Raw genomic sequence first — 22,298 nt, forward strand, 5'->3', positions numbered from 1 at the left:
TGGGGTGTGGGCTTTTCACACATCCCTGAGCGACGTGGCTGGGTTGACGTAACTTTTTAGTGTAGACCAGGCCTCAGTTGAAGTCAATGGAGCTAGGCCAGTTTACACCATCAGAAGATCTGACTCTTTAACGATAACGAGAAGGGGCCTCTTTAGCTTCTCCATTCTCCGCAGCAGATTATTGTTACAAATACAGCCCAGGGGCAGGGCCATTAATTTCCCAAGCTGCATGAAATGCTACTCCTCCCTTTTTCTTCTTAACAAGAAGAGGTCATGAGACCTCATCCAAAGCCCGCTGAAGTCAACGGAAAGACGCCCATTGACTCCAGTGGTCTTTGGATCAGGCCCTCAGGGCGAGGCGCGAGATCTGAGCTGGAGCAAGAAATTTCTGACGTGTCCTAAGCAAAACATCTGGCACCCCTGTAAGCGCCCTTCAGGGCTCTGCCAAGGGACGCAGCTGTTGTGTTCTGTACAGGGAACAGCAAAATAAGACTTGAGCTCCCAGACCGTGGCTAAACGATAATAATAAATTCTTTAAATTAAGAGGGAATTTGCAATTGGATCATTGTGTCTTTTACTGGCCTTAAGTTGGAACTTGCTCAAAAAGACCTTTGTGGCGGTGGTGATAGTGTTGCATTGTAACATGAGTAGGGAGTTAGGCCCAGATGGCTGAAGGTCTTTTCAGTGGGAGGACCAGCACCTTTGGAGGTCCCCACGCAGTTACTGCTTCATGATTGGCTCTGCCCTGCTGCTCACCATCAGGTTCCCCTTGTCCTCACCACTCTAGGTTTGGGCAGTGAAAAATGCATTGATCCTTAGGGAGAGGCTCCCAGGATTCTCTGCACAGCAGCACAGCCCTGCCCCTTTGGCTTGTCTGAGTGAACGGTTCTCCTTGCCTGATAGATTGTTCCACATGGACCTTCAGCCTCCCCCACAATCCTAGGGTTTGTGCATTAGAGCACCTCATTTATTCTCTCTGCCTGATGGGCAGTGTCCAGGCTCGGCCCAGCCAAAGCTGCCCAAAGCACAGGGGCTTTCCAGGTCATGGGGTCCTAATGGAACTCGTGGGATGTTTCATGGGCCAGGTGGTTTAGAGGGTGAGTGACTTCCGCTGGCCTGAGAACTCATGGGAATAACATGATTGCCACCGAGGATTCAGGGGGGAGTGTCGCTCCTTTATCCCTGCCCTGGTTTGGGCTGGACCCCTATAACCCGTTGCATACAAGCTCTGGATATGATCCGTGCCAGCTTGGGGCTGGAGGGGGGATAGGCAAGTTTCGGGCCGTGCATGGAATCTCAAGCTTTCAGCTACAGGGCCCGAAGGAAGGACTTTGGGGGAATGTGTGTATAGGGGGGAATTGTACCAACCCTGCAGCAGGCGTCTACAGAGCATTTTAAAGGGACTCTCTGGAGGAGGAGGAAGGAGAACCCTGTGTGTGCAGCGGGAGGAGAGTCCCAGCAGCCCCATTGGAATGCAAGCTGGCTCCCATTCAAGCAGCTGGTCTGGAGCAGGCAGAGTTAATCATTGAGGAACAAATGCAAAAGAGGACTGTAGCGGCTGATTTAACGGCAGCTATTTACACAGTGGAGTTCCCTGGAATCCACCTCAGCTTCCCCTTTGCGCCAGGGGTGCCCAGCTGGCCCACTAGCGAGGAAACAAACAAGCTAGATGGCACTACGGTAAAATAATACGTGCCAACAGAATCTTTGTTGCTTTTTGCAGCCAGCACTGCAGGCATGCTGGGCTCGTCTGTCTCTTCAGCGAAGCCAGGTTGGGGCCGAGATGGTAGGTGGCTGCCGGAGGTGTGCAAAGGAAACCCAGAGCACTGCAAGGCTGGTGATTCAGCAGCTGGGGCTCTTCCCTCTGAGGCAGAACTGTACCAATGTACCAGTGCTGAGTGAGTTGTAAAACTGAGCTCCTGAGCCCCCTGCAAGCAGTAAAGTTCCCCTTGTATAGAGTAAGACTATTCCTTAGAGTACTGATCCGTTATATTCCACCTACCCTTAGATTCCCTCTGAAGTTTCCATACCTTGAGGGGTTCTTGACTCCTTTACTGGGCAGGGTTGCTGTGCCCTGTTGAACGCTTGCTATATTTTACCCCAGAGGAGGCTGCATTTCAGTGGAGGATGCAGCGCTTCCTGTGTCTTTGCCAAGGTACCTGCTTTACTCTGTACAGCTGCAGAGCTATGCTCAACATATTAATTGACAGCACAATCTGTAGCTCTTTTGCATTCTTCAGGGGGCTGCGGCCAGGACTACAGAAACATCAGACTTGTTATGGGAGCAGTTTTACCCTCCTGATTCCCACAGGATGCAGGAATTTTGCAGGTTTCTTTGCTGAAGGAGTTGCTCCTGTTAATCCAGCTGGCTCCCCAGGCTTTAGGAGATCCGGGGAGGAAGGAAAAGCCATAAAATGAGGCTCCAAAGTAAGGGAAGAACATAGCATGGAGCATTTGAAACTGATGTTTGAGATAGGCCCCAAACCTAAGCTTGGATCCAAACGCCCTGGAACTCTGTGGGATTTCCCATCTGGATCTCAGCTCTGCAGAACCGGGCCCGTCTTTGGGAATTATGTGAGATGGGGTTTCCAAGTGAAGGGGACGAATGCCCAGAGACATGGAGGTGGACTTAGGAGGAAATCTTTCAGCTGGTGAGTCTGGAGTACAGAAGAGCCCATTTCTCCCTGTGAAACTGACCCATCTGTTTGTCTTTACACATCAACAGTGCTTCCCCCAATCACAGGCAGAAGCCGGCTTTATACTCTGGGACATTTAACCAGCACAGCTTGACACCACTAACCGGGAAACCCTGCCACACCTTGACCACCACCGCTGTTCCTTCTTCCCCTCTCAGCCAGCGACGCTGCTCAGCGATTCAGAAACTGCTTAATGAGAACTACAGCTAATTGAATGGCAGCATCAGTCATAGTATGGCTGTTGTGAATTGCAGTAGTGACCTGGGTAAAATGCCCTCTCTACCCATGGACGAGCAGATATCCCATTCAGGGGGATCAGAGTCTGCTTTATGGATCACTGAGATGTCTTTGGGGTGCCCTGTCTAAGACGGTTGTAGGCTCTGAGCTTTCTGACTAGTAGCTCCTTGACTCCTCCTCTCTGAGAAGTTCAAGGTGGAGGATGTCATCATGTTCATCCCCCAGGCCCATGCAAGCTTGCTGTCCATCACCAAGACTTTTTAAAAGGGGGGGGGGAACCTAAAGTTAGGTTCCGAAGTCCTTATACAGGGGTCTAAATAAGGGGCCTGCTTTTCAAAAGCAGTAAGTAGCCAGCAGCTCCCATCAGGCCTAAATAATGGAGTTTGGAGCCTATCTTTAGGACTCCAGGTTTTTTAAAAACTTGCCCTACCGTGATAATAAAAACTTGGCCTTTATGTAGCACCATGTCAAGAGTGCTTTTACAACTGCTGGGCCAGCTTCTCAGCTGGTGTGAATTGTTAATGGAGGATCTGTCCCATTAGCTAATGATTCTTCACAACACGGCCATGAGGTACAGTAGGACAGTAACATGATGACTTCTGAAATGTCACCCAGCAACTCAGTGGCAGAGCAGTACCCAGTCCGGTTTCCTACCCCTGTGCCCCCACCCCTCGATCATGCTATGCTTCAGTGCGTGATTATTTATTATTTGCAGTGCAGTACATCCTAGCAGTCCCGGACCAGGCGCCCGTTGTGCCAGGGGCTGTACAAACCCAGAACACAAAGACGGTTCCTCCCCAAAGAGCCAACACTCTAGGCTCAGTGTCATTTTAAACGTCCCAAGTCATTGCGCTTCTGACATTTCCTCACTGTTCCACAATTCTTACTGAAGAGCAACAGCATCATTTTCGACCGGAAACAATCTGAGGGACTTGTTATGAATTAAACATTTAACTTGGTGTTCGAGGGATGCTAGTAGCCTAGGCCCAAAATTTAACCTGTTTTAAATCCTCTCAAAATTGGACGGGAGTGTCCTCTGGATTCTAAATGTTATCATTCTGTGTATTCTGATATGCACTCATTTGTCATCAAGGGATGAATAAAAGCAAACAAAAGCTACAGTCCTTGCTTTGCATAGGGCCTGCCCTGTTCTGTGCTCTGCCACTGCTGAGCCCCAAGTGATCCACCCTATTCTCCGGGCAGTGCTGACATCCTGGAGGATGGCAGGACACACAGAAGGGCATGAAAGATCAACAACATAAGAAGCACCGGGTTAAAAGCAGTCCAAAGAGCTGATGGGACAAAACTGAACAGGATTCCATGAGATGGCAAAGAAATATGAATGACAAGCCTCTATCTATGAGATTGTTAGACACAATGGAGAGGAAAGAGAAATGCAGCTGTTTTGGGGCTATGTTGTATGTATGTGTGTTGCAAAGTGGGAGCTAAAGGTAGTCCCCCTATGTACTTATTTTGGGCACTACTGGCTAAATTTTTAAGAACTTTGCATGCACAATCATGGACCCAGATTTTTGAAGAGCTCAGCACTTCAGGTGTAGGGCTCTTTTGAAAACCTGGCCATAGTGTCATGCTGGGAAGAGCTAAGTATGTTTGAAAATCTGGCTCCTAGTTAGTTCCCATTTAGGCATCTGAGCTCTTTCAAAAATTCAACCATACGGGCTGATCCAATGACAGATTTCCACTGAGTTCAAAGGGTTTTGGATCAGGCGGTGGGTGCCTAGTTGTCCAACTGTGGAGTTAGGTGTTTCAATCTAGGAAGTTTGAAAATTTGACCTATAGAAATGACTTAATTGTTGTCCCTGTACATTTCTTTCAAATCAGGAGTAACTCAGTTGAAATCCATGGAATTACATAACTGCTGTGAGAGGAGAATCAGGCTTTTTTTATAGGGCCACAGACTTGTGCCTGATCTCAATTCCCCAACAAGGCAAATGGTCACGACTTCATGTTCCATCCATCCCTCCCACTATGGCCAGTACATTTGTCCAGCCTAGATGGGGAGACCCTTGGGGCAGGATCTGTCTCTTCTTGTGTAGGAAAAGCCACACAGAACCCACTGGAGATCTTGACTTTCAGAGGTTCCATTTAGGACATTTCTTTGCATGATCGTAGGCCCAGCTCCAGGATCGGCCCAAAGAGACTGCTAAATTCACAAGGGCCACCTACGTGTGCTGAAAACTAATGAGTTGAACACCTGTGTAGCAAATGCCTGAAAGCTCTCTAACTGGAAATGCAGTTTGATGGCTTAAGGTTAAGCCCATTTCAATCAGTGGATGGCCATTTCTCGCAATGGAAGGATCGAGGCTGCTGTATCTGTTTTCTTCATTAACATATTAGAGGCATCTGTTAGACCCCTTAAACTAGCTCTACAAGCCGGGCACTTGAAGGCAGATTTCCCTTCGAGGCACAAATACCTTTTCTTGCGTCTCCAGGCAAAAAGTTCTTTGTGATAGAAAACTAGCTTTTCCCTACCCCCTCCCCCCCACGCCCACCTGTGTACAAAAACTCTTCTAAGATGCACATATGCAGCTGCTCCAGGGAGGCGAATTTCTCTGCAATGTTGAAGTGCCGGATTCAGATGGAATGATTGGGAAAGGATCAACGCAAGAGTCTCACAACCACCACCTGCCCTTGCTAAGACACCCAGTCACGGTGGTCGGGTGTTTGATTTAGTCACTTCAGAGCTAGGTTATGACCCCAGCCGGCCCCTGAGATTTGACTCTGGACTTTAGCTGTCATTCGTAAATCTCATGGCCCCCATTAGAAATCATGGGTAGATGTCTAGACAGGTCTGAGGCTGCATAAAATGCCTGATTGCCCTTTTGATGTGTCCAACACAGGCCTACGTCTAAAGAAGTTGGACCTACAGCATCCACATCTACTATGCATCCAAATCCAATTTGGAATGTGTCCCGGTTACTTGATCCAGATGAAAGCATCACTCTTTCTAGCTGGTGGAGCTCTGTCTCAGTCTGTGAGCTTTCTGGAAGGAAGAGGAGGAGTTGGGAGTGGGAAGTCATCCAGAATGGGCTCTGGGCATAGTTCAGAGGCGAAGTCACATGTACAAGTTGAATGGGCTCTGGCTGTAGGCCATAGGAGAAGACCCTGAACTGGATTTCGGTGCCCAGCTGGGATGGACCCTCAATGCCACCACCATGAGAAGAAGAACCTCAACTGCATTTCTAAGCTCCCGTGTGATGGATCCTGAGAGGAGAGAGCTCTGAACTAGCTCAGTGGCTCAGTAAATTAGAATGGGCTCTGGGCGCAGCTCTTAGTAGCTTCAAGAGTTGTGGAAATAGATCTTGAAAAATGAAAACAAGATTGATTTTTTTTTTTTCGGTAGTGGGTGCACTCTGCAGATTTATACTAGTTGGAAACCCACCCTTGTTTGAAGCCAGTCTTGGGTTTAGAGCTTCATGCTATTTAGCACCTTAAGTGCTTTACTTGTTCAAAGCACTGTAGGGCATTAGCTAATTAATATTCCCAGCACCACAGGGAGCGGGTGTTAATCTCCCAGATGAAGAACCTGAGGCACCGATAGGCAAGGTGACTTACCCAGTGAGTCGGTGGCAGATAGGACATGGGGTGAATGCAATCCAGTCCCATGCTCAGACTGATAGACCACGTTGCTTCTCTGCCTTCTCTTCACAAACGATCTGCTGCCATTCTACGATTTCCTAAACACCTTTTTTTTTTTTTTGGGGGGGGGGGGGGGGAGGGGCTTGCTCAAATATTACAATGAAAGGTGCTGCCATAAGAACCTGGACAGAGAAAACTCCATCCGTTTAACAAGACTTATTTCTGCATCCACCCACTCATACCATGTGAGGCGAAAACAGCCCGGTTCCTCCCCTTCCATAGGGGATGCATGAGGCATCTTCCACTGATGAAACCAATAAAGCCCTTTGTTACTTGTCCACATGGGCAGAAGTTGTATATTACATAAACCAGAAGCAATGTGGACGGTGTTTGTGGGGAGAGATCATCGAAGAAGAAGTCTATGCAAAGAGAGACTATGGATGTGTCCCAGAAGGCCCATGGGGCTCTGGATAAGCCTGGGAGAGACTCCAGCAAACATCCTCACTGTGAGAGTTCTCTGGATGAGATCTTGATGCTGGGGAGGCCCGAAGGCTGGACCACGAGATGGTGAGCAGCTGATCTCACTAGCCTCAGTCAGTTGCAGTAGGAAAGACCAAGGCTGAAAATCAGGGATTTGGATCCCAGCTCCCACAGTAACTAATTGGAACTGCACATCCATTTCCCCCAGGCAGCTTTGCATACCCAGCCCTTTCCCATTCAGTTTCTCTGATTTGTCTCTCAAAACGTGGGTGGGTGGGTGGACGTCTGACATAGTCACCGCCTACCTCCGTGTAGAATATTCTGGGGCTTCTATTAGCTGCACAGAGGATTGATGTGAATTGCCATGGCCCGGCTCCTACTGGAACGAACAGGAGGCAGCTCCTATACACTTTCAGTGGGATTTGGATGCCTAACTGAAGCTCATTTGACATCCTAGCCATTGTGGGCAAAGTATATTTAATGTACTGTGCAAAAGCCCCCCCTGGTAAGTGCCAAGACAGCCTGCAGGACAAAGAGCATTGAGCCTAGAGAGAAGGCTCTGGGCTCTTGAGCCAAGTGATCCTGGTGCTCTACCGTGCCTGGTACACAGAGCTCAGCTAGCAAACAGGAGCGGCTCGGAGCCACTCCCATCTGGCCGTGCTGCCACGCTCTCCGTGAGAGGGAAACAAACCCAGCGGATCTCTGATGAATGAGGAACTTGCACCAGGTTTTATTTTTAGCCTCATTTTAAATAAAAGCTTAACAGCTGCAGCATGGGCCCGGAAGAGTTCACACTGAGGACACGTTGTCTGCAAGGCAACCTTCTCTGAGAACATGGGCTAGGGGCCACCGAGGCAGCCTCCCAGGCAGCATTACAGTGAGGATGGGGATGAGGGTCGTGAGGGAGATGGTGCATGAAAGGCAGAGACAATTAACAGTGCTCGAGTCACACTGCGCCCCAGAGTGCTTGTTGTATAGTCAGTGCAATTTAGTCCAGGTACCGTGTGCATGTACACTATAGGCGTGTGCATGTATACACAAGGAAAGGGGCGATTGTACAAGCAAGGATGCAAGCAAGAAGGAGGGTCCATGCATGCGTGAGGGACATTGAATGCACGGGTGTGTGCGTGCTAGGGTGATCAGACAGCAAGTGTGTAAAATTGAGACGGGGTGGGGGGTAATAGGCACCTATCTAAGTCAAAGCCCCAAATATCGGGACTGTCCCTATAAAATCAGGACATCTGGCCACCTTAGTGTGTGCGTGTCTGCACAAGGGAAGGAGTGTGAATGTGTGCCTGAGCCAGTGATGGGGCTTGAAGGTGTGTTTGCACGAGCAAGGAGCATATAAATGGGCGCGGGGAGGGGTGTTTAACAGCCATGCTGCAACACCAGCAGGGTAGAAAGAGGGAGGCTTTTTAAAAAAGATAATAGAACTTGGCCCACATCCTGCATCGCACTTTTCATCTGAAGATCTTGGGGCACGTTGCGAAGGGGATCAGTGTCTTTACCCCCATTGTAAAGATGGGGAGACTGAGGCACTGGGCGACTAAGTGACATGCCCAATTAACACCCTTCCTTTGGGGATTTTGCTATGGCATCTTTAAGGTTTTCAGTCTCTCCACCAGGTTTTGGCATTTACAGTTGCTTCAACCCGGGTGTTGGGGCTGATAGTTGGAGCAGGGCTCGCACCCATCCCAAATCCTGAGGGACAGTCCTGATTCCCATAGGTTTGTCCTGCATCTTTCAAACCAAACGACTGAGAGTGAATTTATACTGGGCTATGCATGAGACGCCACCAGATCTCATTGTGTCCTTAGGCCCTTACAGTGCAAGAGCAGGAGGTGAGGGCACCGATGCCATGGATAGAAGCAGAGAGGGTTTTGCCAGAAACCATTTGCCACTTGCTAGCAGGGCCCGAAAGATGAAGCTGGCCACAGCCATTGTCTTTGTCACGGTGTGTCAGGCAAGCACTGTGTTTCTTGTGTTGCTGGAAGACCTCTAAGCTATGGAGGTTCAACACTTGCTACCACTCACAGTCCTCTTCATCCAGTCGGTCTCAGAATCGCCCTCGGCTTGCGACCTGGAAGGATCCACACCTAGGGTGAGGTCAGTCCTGGGCTCTCTGCTAAGACTGTTGACCAGGGGCGGAGATTAGTGGCATGTTGGAGAGGTGCCCCACCCCAATTTGGGCTTCGCTCTGCACCTCTCTCGTCCTGTCTCCCATAGACAAGCTGTCTCTCCCCTGCCACCCTACAGGCCACTGCTGCCAAAGGGAGGGAGACTTTAACTGAGCCTGGTTTGTGAGTGGTGTCCCCAGGCAGTAGACCAGGGAGCCTGGTAGAGCAGGCTGATCCCTAGGGTGTTCTGCATGGGGCTGACGGTGTTGCCAGGGAGGATTAAATGAGACACAGGGCTGGCAACAGGAGGGGACAAACTGAAAGGTTATAGTAACGGCTGACAGATGAGTCAGCCACCTCCCTTCAGATGGGAATCCAGCTCAGCCTGCTCCGACCCCAGTCATGATTTAACCCTCCACTTCTGGTTTTTCTTTCTTCTTGATGCATTCAAAGGGGTGACGCTCCAGCTCTCTCCCCATGGGCCTGTATGTAGCGTAACATTGGACAGGTGCTCAGAATGCATCCAACTTCCCTTCTAGTGAGAGGGATAGTGGGGCGAGGGCCACCCCTGCTCCCTCGGCTTCAGTCCTTGCCATGGGGTTAGCTTGGCAGCAGCATTTCACGTGCCTGGGCTGACGCCTTGGTAGCTATCTCACCGAGAGTTCACTTTTACTGCCTCCTCGCCAGGCTGGAATATTAAAGGAGGCGTGGCTGATGCATGGAACAAGTGCCTTTCCTTCCTCACAGTCCTACCGTTAAGTCAGACTGGGCTCCTCTAGCCCCGGAGAGTGCAGGGCAGTTAACGAACGCCAAAAGCACTGGATTACTTGCAAGGTCCTGGGAAAGATCCTTCTCCAGATTCCACCAGAACAGACCACCAGCCCCAAAAGAATCTGTCCCAGGTCTGGGCCCTTTGCCTGTGCCTGAGTGGGAATGTGGGGCCTCTACTTCGGGGGGTGTAGGGCACTACTGAGTGGACCTGTTCACTAGCACTGTTAGGTACTTTCATACCAAGCATCGAGGGCCTGATCCCATTGCTTTCACTGGGCTTAGGATCCGGCCCTAGTTCAAGAAGCTTCCAATAGCTGGGGTGTTATTAAATACATGGCTCTGGGAGCACAGAACAGTGGCAGGTACTATGCCAAACCATTGTGTATTGCTGCTGTATCTGAAACAAAGAGGTTTATGGGGGAAAGCTTAGCTTAGCTAATAAATGCCAGAAAAACCTTTTCCCCTGCAACTGCCATGCAGCTCACATAAGGAGCCAGTCTATAGGTTGTACTGTCCCTATTGCCAATGAATCTCTCTCCCGAGGGCCCCTTTGCTTGCTCTGGGCTCCCTGCCCCATGCCCTTACGTGGGTGTTATTTGCACAGTTTCCTGTCCAGGGAAGTTCAGGAGTTTGACATTCCCGGGTTGGTTTCCGTTCTCCTGCTGTGTTCTCATCAGGAGCTTTTACACAGAGCAAGCCGGGCGTCCCCTCCGTCCAGGTGGATGGACTGAGTAGAACCCCTGCCTGTGTTGACAGCCAGGGCGGGGGCACCCAGCTGGCCTTGGGAATGCAGTGTTACCTCTTTAAGTTCAGCAGATTCTAGCTCAGTCGTCTATAACAAGTTAGAAAGCTCAGGACCTGATCCTTTTCTCTTCTGCTGCTGCTGGGCTGGATGGGCCGTTCCTTCCCCAGCGTCAGGAAGCAAGCATGCAGCAGTACATCTCTGCGGAGCTTTGATTCCTGTCTAATTTATACTCACCCCCCCCACACACACACCGCCCTCCTGATGTGCGCCTCCCCTCCCTTCCCTTCTCCCTCCCATTCCAGAGCAAACAAAATGGCCGCTGCCGGGCCATTTTGTTTGCTGTCTGGAAGGGGGAAGCGAGGATGCTGGGACTTGGCTCTTGCCGGAGACTGCGGCCATGTTCGAGCCTAACGCTTCTCCCTCTACGTGGCACCGGCTGTAACGAAAAAAAAAAGGGACCTGTTTGGAAGGAGACCAAAGTCGGAGACAGAGAGTGGGTAGTTTTGGCATATGCTGAGCATTGAAAATGCCTAGGTTTGCCAAACTGAGCTATTGTGTTATCAATATAGCGCTACTTGGTGTATGCAGAAATATGGGGCTGCACAGTATAGCCGGATGGAAAGGTTTGTTCCGTATATTCAATAAAGCAACCCTCTTTTCTTGTGTGTTTATAAAATACCAGAGAGTGCTATTGTCTAATTTGTTTTTGGACGGGCAGGCAGTATTACACATGGGCTCGGTATGATTAGAACCGATCAATGCCTTTAACCTGTTGTGTGTCCTCTTGCTATAGATGAAAATAGGATTTGACCTTTCCTCGGGTCCAGCAACACATGGATTTAGCTAAAGTGATCTCTCTGGTTTGGTTTGGTTTGGTTTAAATGCCTCCCCTTAAAAATTTTCAGCTCAGCATTATAATGGGTGAATTTATTTTAAAAATATGTCTTTCTTGCTTTTTGAGTGCTAACAGTTTAGTTATTTATCATGCTACTATAATAACAAGATATTTCCTGTACCAAGATGTGAGCTTTAAGGTGTGATATACGGTGGAGGCTCCATGAAAAGTGGTATGCTGTGAAAGTTGAGGGGAACTTGGTGCTGTTCCCATATGGTTCTGTGCAGTATCATGGCAAAGGTACTAGGTTCTGCACCAAAAAAAAGAGCAGGTTTATTTTAAGTATGTCTGCATTTTCACCCCCAGTAGCATAATTGTGTTTATCAGCTAACAATCACATTGCTCAATTGGTCTGTGGATGTTCAGAACAATATATCTCAGTCCAGCAGCAATCAGATTTCGATTAGACAGGTGGTTCATCGGTTTTTGGTGATAGTATCACCTTTCTTTGGAGGAGTACGTTACAGCACCAGATACTTTGAAAAAGCAGCCCGGATCGAGGGCAGCATGAAGAGACTTATTTCTTGAAAAGAGATTTGCCTCCATATGTAAATAGCTTTGTCATAAAAGGACGAGGTGGACGGTTGCAACGGAAATGGCGATCACGCAGCTGGTACTGTATCCTCAGGCTTGGGATGTTTGGTTCGGATTTTAAATGAAAATACTTTGGACAGTATGGAATTGGCGCTGTGCATTATTTGATACCATGTGTGAGTAATGTCTGAATTCTAACAATACCCGAATGAAACCCCTATGGGAAAGTTCTATAGAATTTAATAGAAAGCAATCTTCTTTCTGTAGGATTTTCAAACCAGCCTATGGACTTTAATAGAGAATTCTATCCCTCCTATCAAAATCTACAGAATTGTTAAAATAGAACAATTTTAAAATAGAACCATAGGGTCCCGTTCGCTATTAAAATTGCTCCATTTTAGAATAAATTTCTCTAGATTTCTATTAAATGTCAACAGAACCTTGCTGGTTTCATTCTAATAAATTCTATAGAACTTTTTTGCAAGGGAGGGCAGAATATATGGTAAAGGTACTGATTGGAAGTCTAGCCAGTATGTTATCTTTGTGGTCACTCTTTATATTTAGGGCACATTTGTAAAGGGTTTCTAAAAGGTTAATAAAGGATGAGTAGATGTAATAAGCATGTTACAGATATGAATAGTACATCCATAGAAGAGGGTATAGATTCTTATTAACGACCAATTGGAGTCAAGAGCAATCTCTAACAATTGATTAGCCGTTTATAGAAACATCTGTTAATCATGTACTAGCCCTTTATAAATTTAACCTTATTATAAAGTGTGACCTGTTTCATTAATAAAACACGGAGAAGAAAAATTAACACAGCTGCACCAAGACAGTTATAAGAGTGAATTTTAAAATCTCTGCTTGCATTTTTCTTCTCTCTTTGCCTGTATACAGCACGTCTGATTAACTCTTGTAAGTGTATTATTTTAAGTCACACTCTTAAGTGTCAGGTTTCAGAGTAGCAGCCATGTTAGTCTGTATCGGCAAAAAGAAAAGGAGTACTTGTGGCACCTTAGAGACTAACAAATTTATCTGAGCCACAAGTACTCCTTTTCTTTTTACTCTTAAGTGTGGAGTGTGAAATGAAGTTAGGTTCCGTTGCTTTTCTACATGAAGTTAAACTAAAAATACTTAAGGGTGACCTGTTGCTCTCTTTAGCTAGTTTGGAAAAGATATTTTTGTCTTAAAGTGGGGACAGCTACAGGTGAACGTAGACCACTAGTTGCCTTTCTGTAGTCAGTGTTTCTCACTCTGCTGGTGTATACAATTGAGCCAGATCTAAATGGTGCCATGCCCAGATACACAAAACCAGTACCGTATTTTCACAGGAGGCACGGCGAATTAAAACATGCAAGCAGCTACCGTGAGTCAAGGGAATTAACTCTTATAGGGAATACAGACAGCAGAAGGGGCTAATACAGACAAATGATGTTACTGCAACAACAAGAACATCTGGGGCCATTGAAAAGTTTGGGATTGTCATTTTTTTTCCACCGTAGCAAAACAGTGAGGCGAATGAAATGTTAAGTGGCTGCATGCTTCCATATCGGTAAGTGTGAGGAAACAAAATGGCTGACGGGCAGCCATTTTGTGTCAATGCAGACAGCTGAGTTAATGCAGTTTTTTTTGTTTTTTATTTTTTTAAGCTAGAGCTGGTTCTGTCCCAGTTCAGCTGTTGCTTTGGGAGATTGAAAAGTTTTTAAGAGAAGCAAGGCCCTGATTTCTTGCTGGGAAACTCCACCTGTCCCCAGATCATTTTGGCACCGTCTCGCAAGGACTGTGACTATACAAAAGCTGGAAGCAGTGTCTGCTTTTAAAGCAGCTAATTTGTTGTTTTGTGGCTCTCCCTCCTGCCCTCCCTCCTTCACTCTGGACTTTTTAATAAACCAGATCAGCATCTCAAACCTTCAGAGCCTTTCCTGATATTTTCAGAGCCTTTGAAGTGACCTCAGTATCTCGCCGTGCCTCCAATGTTTTCAAATCAGAGCGTTGACTCGTGCTCAAACTTGCCTCATAGACAGATGCTTATAATCTCTGAGGATACCATTATGGGGCTTCTCTTCGGGAATCTGAAGTGCAAGTCATGGTCAGTGATGTATGGATCCCAAACAAAGGAAGAGCAGCCATGGGGCATCTCTTCCCTCAGAAATGAGTGTGCACCAAATTTTTTGCTACCCTGAGGAACTTTCTGTTACTATGGGCTTTGGGGGAACCTATTAGTATTTCATCTGTTCAAGCCCGCATCCCCAAATGAATTTAGATTTCCACTTATAGTGCTGCAGTTTCCTTGCTAGGTTATAGTGCGAGTATTGGAATCTTGGGGTAGTTCCTCTCAGAAACTGTTAGACACGAAGAGGGAGAACCAAACTTTTAAAAATTCATGTTGGGTTTTGAGTTTGGGCTGATTCTGGTGCATTTATATGTGCATCTGGAAGGGAAGAAGCTGGTGTCACTTCCTCTGAAATCTCTGTTCAGAGGGTAACGTTTTCAAAAGTCAGTGGGGCCAGATTTTTAAAGGTATTTAGGTGCCTAACTCCCACTGAAATCAATGGGAGGTGGGTGCTGAAATTCCTTTGAGGATCTGGACCTTACTGTCCTGAGATGCCCTGGGGGTCATCCAGTTTGCAGCCATTCAGCATTCGGAATCTAGACTTGGTATTTCCTAAAATGTTCAGGCCCATCTGATAGCGATGAATGGGTCTAAGCTACGGAGGTGCTTGCATTGAGGATGCAGAGACGGAAAATGTTTATCAGAGCTCTGATCCGTCAAACTGTTAGCTGGGAGATGTGAGGAAACTGGGAAATTTCAACCAGATTTCCCCAGAACTAGCGGCTGCTGGAATAGATGTAGGTGAAATTTTGCTAGAAAGCTTTCCCCATCATTTAAAAACAAATACCTCCATACCATTGCATGAGTTGGGCAGAAGATGCTGAAGGTATATGGGCATCTCTGTGCTTGCCCACTTTTCCACAGCATACTTTCTCTCTTCCTCTGCATCTTCCCCACTATTGCTTTGAATTAACTTAACTACTACAGTAACTTACTAGAGTTGGTTTAAAATTTTTCATCAAACCTTTTGGGGCAGAGGGTGAAAAATATCTTTTTGACCAAAGCAGTTTTTTTCTCTGTTATGGTTGAAATTTTCTCTCTCTTTTTTTTTTTTTTTGGAAATAAAACACTGAAATTTTGGGGGAGAGGGCTTTGGTAAAAATGTTTGGCTTTTTGAAAAAAACAGGAAATTTTATACTGGAAACAGTTTTCAAAAAGTGAATTTTTTCAGGTTTTATTTTTTCATTGAAACGTTCACAGGAAACTAATGAAACGTTCACAGGAATGAAACGTTCACAGGAAATTAAAAATACCCACAACCGTCCACGTTATTTTGCAAGTTTTCCACAAAAATAATTGGCATTTTTTAACCAGCACTAGAACCTGCACAGAGGGCCAGATTTCCAAGGGCTCAGCTCTCATCGGACCACATACGGGCATATTTTCAGAAGAGCTCAGCACCCAATGTTCACCCAACATACTGAGCAATTCTGAAAATCTTTTTTAGGTGAGGTAAGGCCCAAATAAGAGGTGAGGCCCAAATCCTCAGAAATATTTAGGCACCTAATTCCTATTGAAATCAATGGGAATTAGGGGCTGAAAGACCTTTGGGGATCTGAACATGAGCTCTTTAGAAAAAATGGCCTACAGACTGTACTGTGTTACACACTCACCTCATCTGTTGTGTTACAGTGAGTAGTCTTTTGCTTATGCCCCAGATGTTCTTTACCCTTCCAGAGAATTTTAGTTTGTTTGCAGCTGGCTATTGTTACTACAACCAGACTCATTAATTTTCTTTAAATCACCTGCACCCCCCAGCCGGTTTGCATCAGTATTTCGGCGACTAGGGAATAAAAACAGTGGTGCTGATTGTGTGCTAAGTGGAGGAGAAATACATCAAGCACTTGGGGTTGGATGAAAGCCAGCATGTTTTCATCCCTTGTTAAACTTTGCCCTCTTGTGCTGCTGCCCTCTGTTATAACACTGAAGGAATGTTGTCTCTCGCATTGGTGCATTCACTAGCTCTGCAAATGAGCTCTACCTAGATGTACCTGGCAGCAGGTACATTGGGAAGCTGTATTGTACCTGCTTATATCTAGTCTGTTCATCTAACTGGTACGCTCAGTGCCTCAGCGGATGTGTTCTGCCTTGTCTGACCTGCTCCATTTCTGTGGCCCACCTGGTTTCAGAGTGGTAAACTCACCTGGTTTCAGAGTGGTAGCCGTGTTAGTCTGTATCAGCAGAAAGAATGAGGAGGACTTGTGGCACCTCAGAGACTAACAAATTTATTTGGGCATAAGCTTTCTTGGGCTAAAGCCCACTTCATCAGATGCATGCAGTGGAAAATACAGTAGGAAGATTATATGTATATACAGAGAACATGAAAAAACAGAAGTTGCCATACCAACTCTTAATGAGACCAATTGATTAAGGTGGGCTATTATCAGCAGGAGAAAAAAAACTTTTGTAGTGATAATCAGGATGGCCCATTTCAAACAGTTGACAAGAAAGTGTGTAACAGTAGGGGGAAAATTAGCATGGGGAAATAGTTTTTAGTTAGTGTAAAGACTCATCCATTCCCAGTCTTTATTCAAGCCTAATTTAATGGTGTCCAGTTTGCAGATTAATTCCAGCTCTGCTGTTTCTCGTTGGAGTCTGTTTTTGAAGTTTTTTGTTGAATAATTGCAACTTTTAGGTCTGTAATTGAGTGACCAGGGAGGTTGAAGTGTTCTCTGACTGGTTTTTGAATGTTATAATTCTTATAATATAATGTTATAATGTTATAAACTCACCTGGTACATTCAGAAGTTGCATTCTAACTGGATAGATGGTACCTGGTAGACTTGGTACTGCAGCAGGGACATTCTACCTGCGTGGAGCTCCCTATATTCAGCAGTCCTGCTGATACAGTTTACAGCGGGTCCCTGGTGCAGATGGTACATTCAGAAGCACTCAAGTGCTAAAGTTTGCTGGCAACTTAATTGCTGACTGGGGTTCACTTGGCCTGTGCAAATCAAAGGACATTTAAAGAAGGAGAGGGAGCCCGAGTGAGTAAGACTGAGGCAACAGCAAGTGTAAAGCATTAGTCATCACGAAGGCTGACCCTGCTTGTTCTTTTCTCTTTGCAGAACCCACATGGCCCTCCTCCCGGAGCTGTCATTGCCAGGATGGGCCATCGTGGCCCTATGCTGTCCTTGAGGCTGAGGTAGTAGATTGAATAGTTGTGGAGTCCTACCCTCCCTTTGAGCTAACTATACAATCTACTGTCTTTCCTAAGGAGACAGTCAGGTCATCACACAACCACCCCAGTGCTGCAGGTGGAGTCGCAGCCGAGCGTGGGCGCACCCCTGCGCCAAGTCGGGGCTGTGGAGCACAGCAAGCCTCTGTACTGCTCTGTGGAGGTGAGGTAGTAGGTTGTATAGTTTGGTGGGAGGGATTTCATCCCATTTCAGGTGATAACTATACAGTCTATTGCCTTCCTTAAAGAGCAGCAAAACGGCTTGAGGAATGGCTCAGCCACAGAGCTCCAGGGACAATTACCTCTTTCCAACAAGGGCTTCAAACCAGGATGTGAACAACTCATCAATGTTCTTCTCATGCGGTATCCAGGGTCTTGTCATTCTGGGCCTATCACTGATCTCAGGCACGGGAACAGAAAGCCATCTGCTTCAAAATTAATGCCCATTCATCCATTTTAAAAGCATAAGGTGCCGGGGCAGCGAAAGCATAGGTTAGGTGGTGCATTACTATTCGATGGAGTCATCAGGTGCATGTGTTTAGAGCTCACTCTTTTCCAGGAGATGGGACCAAGCTCAGAAGGATTTGGACTCCTGACTCCAACCCACTGTTCCCCAGAATTCTGGGGTGTTTGGATACACTATTCTGCTCTGGGCCTGTTATAGAAAGTTTATGACTGGACCCAAAGTTAGGGTTTGGATCTGGGCATCTAATTTCAGCCTTTTATACAACTGTGCCCAGCTGTGAATGTTGGGTCTGGATCTGGATCCAGTTCCAAACTTAGCTAGTGCTTTGAGAGCACTGGGGACTGTTCTGGTTTGGCCTGCAGGCCCCAACTCGCAGAGTTCGGAGCTGGATTTGGATCCAAGGGTGTGCCTTGACTGGGGTTTAATTTGCTGTGTCCCATCTCAAGTGAATATAGGATGCGTTTTGTCCTGTATTTCAGCACTATTAATGCAAGGGAATCCTATACGGTGAGACTGTATTATTTTGTGCCATGAATATAATTCTGTGAAGGGAACTGCCCCTTGTCCGGTATTTGTTTTTTGTAGTTTCTTTTTATTGCCTTGAAACAGAGGTGGTAGGCGAAGTAGGACCTTCACACATAAAGCAACATGTTTCAACCTATTCATGATCTTAGCAGCATAGGAATTGCCAGACTGGATCAGACCCAAGGGCCATCCAGTCCAGTCCAGTATCCCATCTCCAACACTGGCCAACACCAGATGCTTGAGACAAAGGTGTAAGAACGCAGAGTAGTAAATGTGGAATAATCTGCTCCCAATGAAAGTCTCATCCTGGTCTCTAATAGTTAGAGACTGAATTAAGCTCTGAAGCACAAGGTTTAGTATTCCTTCCAAAAAAACCACTGTAATTAATTATGATGATTCTCGCTATCCACATAATTGTCCCATCCCATTTTGAATCTTGGTGAGTTCTTGGCTTCAGTGCCAGTAGGCTGGTGTTCAGAGCTAAATGGACTCTAAAAACGTGGAGTAGAGTTGAGCAAATAACTGATTTTTTGGTTTGTTGGCCGAAACAAAAAAAATTGTTCTGGGTCGTATGAAATGTTACGTTCAACACAGAACTATTCCCCCCCCCCGATTTCTGAGGTTGTTACATTTTCCAGTGTTTTTTACCCTTTAATTTTTTTTAAACCAAGCTAGCTACATTAACCTTTCCAAATGAAAAGTCGAAACATTTCTGTTAAAACCCAGTCAGAATGGAGCACTTTGACTTTTCAGAAAAATGTTTGGTGTCGTTTTTTAATCAGCTAAACCTGTTTGCTGAAGTCAACCCGAATTCATTGATAGCCTTGGATGCCCCAAATCTGAATTTTTCAGTGAATGAACTGTTTGACTGAAACATTTCACCCAGCTGTAGCTCAGCTGGATAGCTGGCTGACAGTAGTTTGGGAGATAAATGACAACACAGATAATAAGCTGGGCACCCGCTGTATTTTCAGGTGGTGTCATAAAAGCTGACTCCGAAACAAAGGTTACAATGAGGGAAGCAGAATGTAAATAGAAGCAACCGTCAGATAAAACCCAGGCTAAGAGCTATGAAGGAAGCTCCAGCTGTTTGGTTTGAATCCTTCCTCCACGCACCTAGGTTCTTGGTTGGGGAACAGATGCTGTTCAAAGCCACAAGGTTATTCGCTAGCCCACAAGAACACTTGCTGTTTGTTATTTGTAGTGATTTTCGACATTTGGTTTTGTATTAGTTGGAGAATTTCACTGAAATTTTGAATTCTAATAAAATATGAAAAGTAGGGATGCAGATTTTTACCTCCGCTCTTTTCCCCCCCTTCTGTGTTTTTCAACTTGCTCTAGTAATTTGGTCTTTATTATTTGTCTGTTTAAAAATCAGTCCTCCAATCAGAGCAGAAACAATACTGTGTGACTGCGGTGACCAATCACTCACTGCGAATAATCCCCGTGAACGGACCCATAGGCTGGGTTGGGTTTGTTTCAATCTATCCACCAAATCCTTATGAATAAAGCTCATTGGTGGAAAACAGGAACAGGACACGAGTGGTCACTGTGTGTGTTTGCAATTGCTCAGCTCTACCAGGAGGTGAATGGCTGGGGAAAGTGAAGCACAAAGTCGGTGAAGCAGCAGCTAGGCCTTATCCCCTAGGGGGGATTTGCTCTGAGTGCAAAAAAGGGCTGCCGGGCAAAGCCCTAGGCTCGAGGCTGTTTGCACTGATAGCATTCACCTGTGCTACACTGCACCAGAAGACATCACAACTTACAGCGGTTTAACCTGTTTACTCAAGGGGTTTGCCTGAGTGACTAGCCTTGGATGGCTGCAGGCGGGACCGATTGCAGTCTTATGTCTCTAGGAAGGGATGAAAAAAGCATGAGCCTTAAGGGGAGCCAAAAATGGGCCTCCATGAGTCCAACGTTTCCTGGGCTCCTAAGTGAGTTGTACGTGGCTGCCGGAGCTCACCCTGCTCTCCATGCTTTGGGTGTGTGAGGACGTACCCATCTCCTGCCTCAGGCTCCCTGGGGGTGCCACCTGCTAGTCCTTTGGGCCAGCTCACAGTGGCAGGGCACTGCCGCCTCGGCCTCTCTGGGGCACAGGGGTCCTGCCTGATGAATGTCCCAGAGGCCACTTCACCGGTGCCTTGCTGCAGGCAGCCCCGCTCCGACTGGCGGTCACCATAGCAAGCGCTGTCTCCCCTGGAAGAGGAGCGAAGAGCCTGGAACGTTAGGCAGGGACTCGCCGAGCCCCAGAGCGCGGGGAGGAGGAGCGGGAGGGAGAGTGGAGTTGCTGGCCGTTAACAAAAGGGGTTGTGTTCGAAGGCTCCAGCTGCCATAGCAACATGGCTGAGGAGAAAGAGGCCGAGCTGCCCCATTCTGCAGCCTGCAGCGCAACTTGGGGAGCCGAACGCAGGCAACGAGAAGCGGTTAGTCTCCAGGATCAGGGGAGCCTGAGGCAGCGTGTCCCCGCTGCCCACAAGGCCTGGCTGTACTGGGGCGTCTGGCTCGGACGGTTGGTACGTTGGCGTCTCCCAGCCTGGTGTGGGACCCCGCTCCTGACTGACTAGCTCTGCCTCACCCCATCTCAGCAGGCTGGGGCCTGAATGCAGTATTCTTCAGCATCCTCCCTCTGCACCCCCATGCCATTTCCCTGCCTCAGGGATGGAGCTGTGAGCTTCCCCTGCAGTGTCCTTCATCACCCTCCCCTAACCTCCCTCCCCTAGGAGTTGTGACCTGCAAACCTGTCCCTCATACTATCCCACTACCTTTGGGCCTGACCTGGGGCCTTTAAACCACACACATACTCCCCCGACGCACACACACTACCCCATGGAATTAACAGGGGCTTTACAGCCTCGCTGCTTTCTGCCTTGCTCTCAGTTTGGTCCCCTGGGAAATGACCTGGGATCTGACCTCCCAGTAATGTGCATCCCTGTAACTATCTGGCCACCCTGAAGAATCACTTGTCATTCTGAGCACCTCAACCTAGTCTAGCCCCTTCTTCATCCCCTAGAAATTAATCTCTGCAAGCCAGTGTTTGGGATGGTCGGTGACTGAAGAGCCTCATGGAGTCGCAGCCTGCTCCCCGTGCAATGATCTTACTTATTAACCTGTTAAAGGCTGGTGCATCACCTTTGCCAAGTGGCCATCTTCAAAGTCTCACCTAGAATTCCAGATAAATTTGGAATTAAAGAAACAAACAAAAAACACTTTATCTTCAGTATTGCCAAGCATTCAAAAATGGAACTATCCCCTTCTTCTCCCCGCAAAAACCATCAGATTGCCTTTTAAATCATGATCTTAAAAGTAGACAGTGGGGGGGGGGTTGTTTTCAGGTTTCTGAGCCTTTGAGGTTCACTTTTCCAAGAAAAACCAACTATCACAAGTGTTAGCAACACTGAATCATGTTAGAAAAAATTAAAACCCTAGAATTATATAGAGAGGTTCGGGATACAATTGGGAGAGTTAGCAATGCTGTGGCTCTCTGGTAAGTGGATAGCCCTGTACTCTGATGCCTTGGTCCAGGTCTGGCAAACCTAACAGGGTTACCCAATGTTATTTATTTGGTTCTTTTGCTGATTTGCAGGGGTTTTATACCATGTCTTTAGCCTTGCCCTATGCACAGATTAAAGGTTATAGGCCTGAAAGGCTCTTCCTGGTTTACCCCTCTCTAGTAGCATCTGGGCAACACCCTGGTACTTTTACCATAAGAAAATTGTAATAGCTAAATCTGCATTTTGAGGGAGGTCTCACTGCAGATAGGCCAAGGCTAGATTTTGTATTGGACATGGCTCAGCAGCTGCTCTGTGGGCACTTAGCCTGCACTGAGGCCACGTACAAACCAGGTCACTTGGGCACCAGCTTATTTTTAGCTGATACTTAAATACCTCTGATATTTCTGATTAAATAAAGCACTCAAGTCTCTGTAGGTTTGTTCAGCAATT

The sequence above is a fragment of the Natator depressus genome, chromosome 21, assembly GCF_965152275.1.
Source record: "Natator depressus isolate rNatDep1 chromosome 21, rNatDep2.hap1, whole genome shotgun sequence".
In the NCBI taxonomy this organism is placed as follows: Eukaryota; Metazoa; Chordata; order Testudines; family Cheloniidae; genus Natator; species Natator depressus.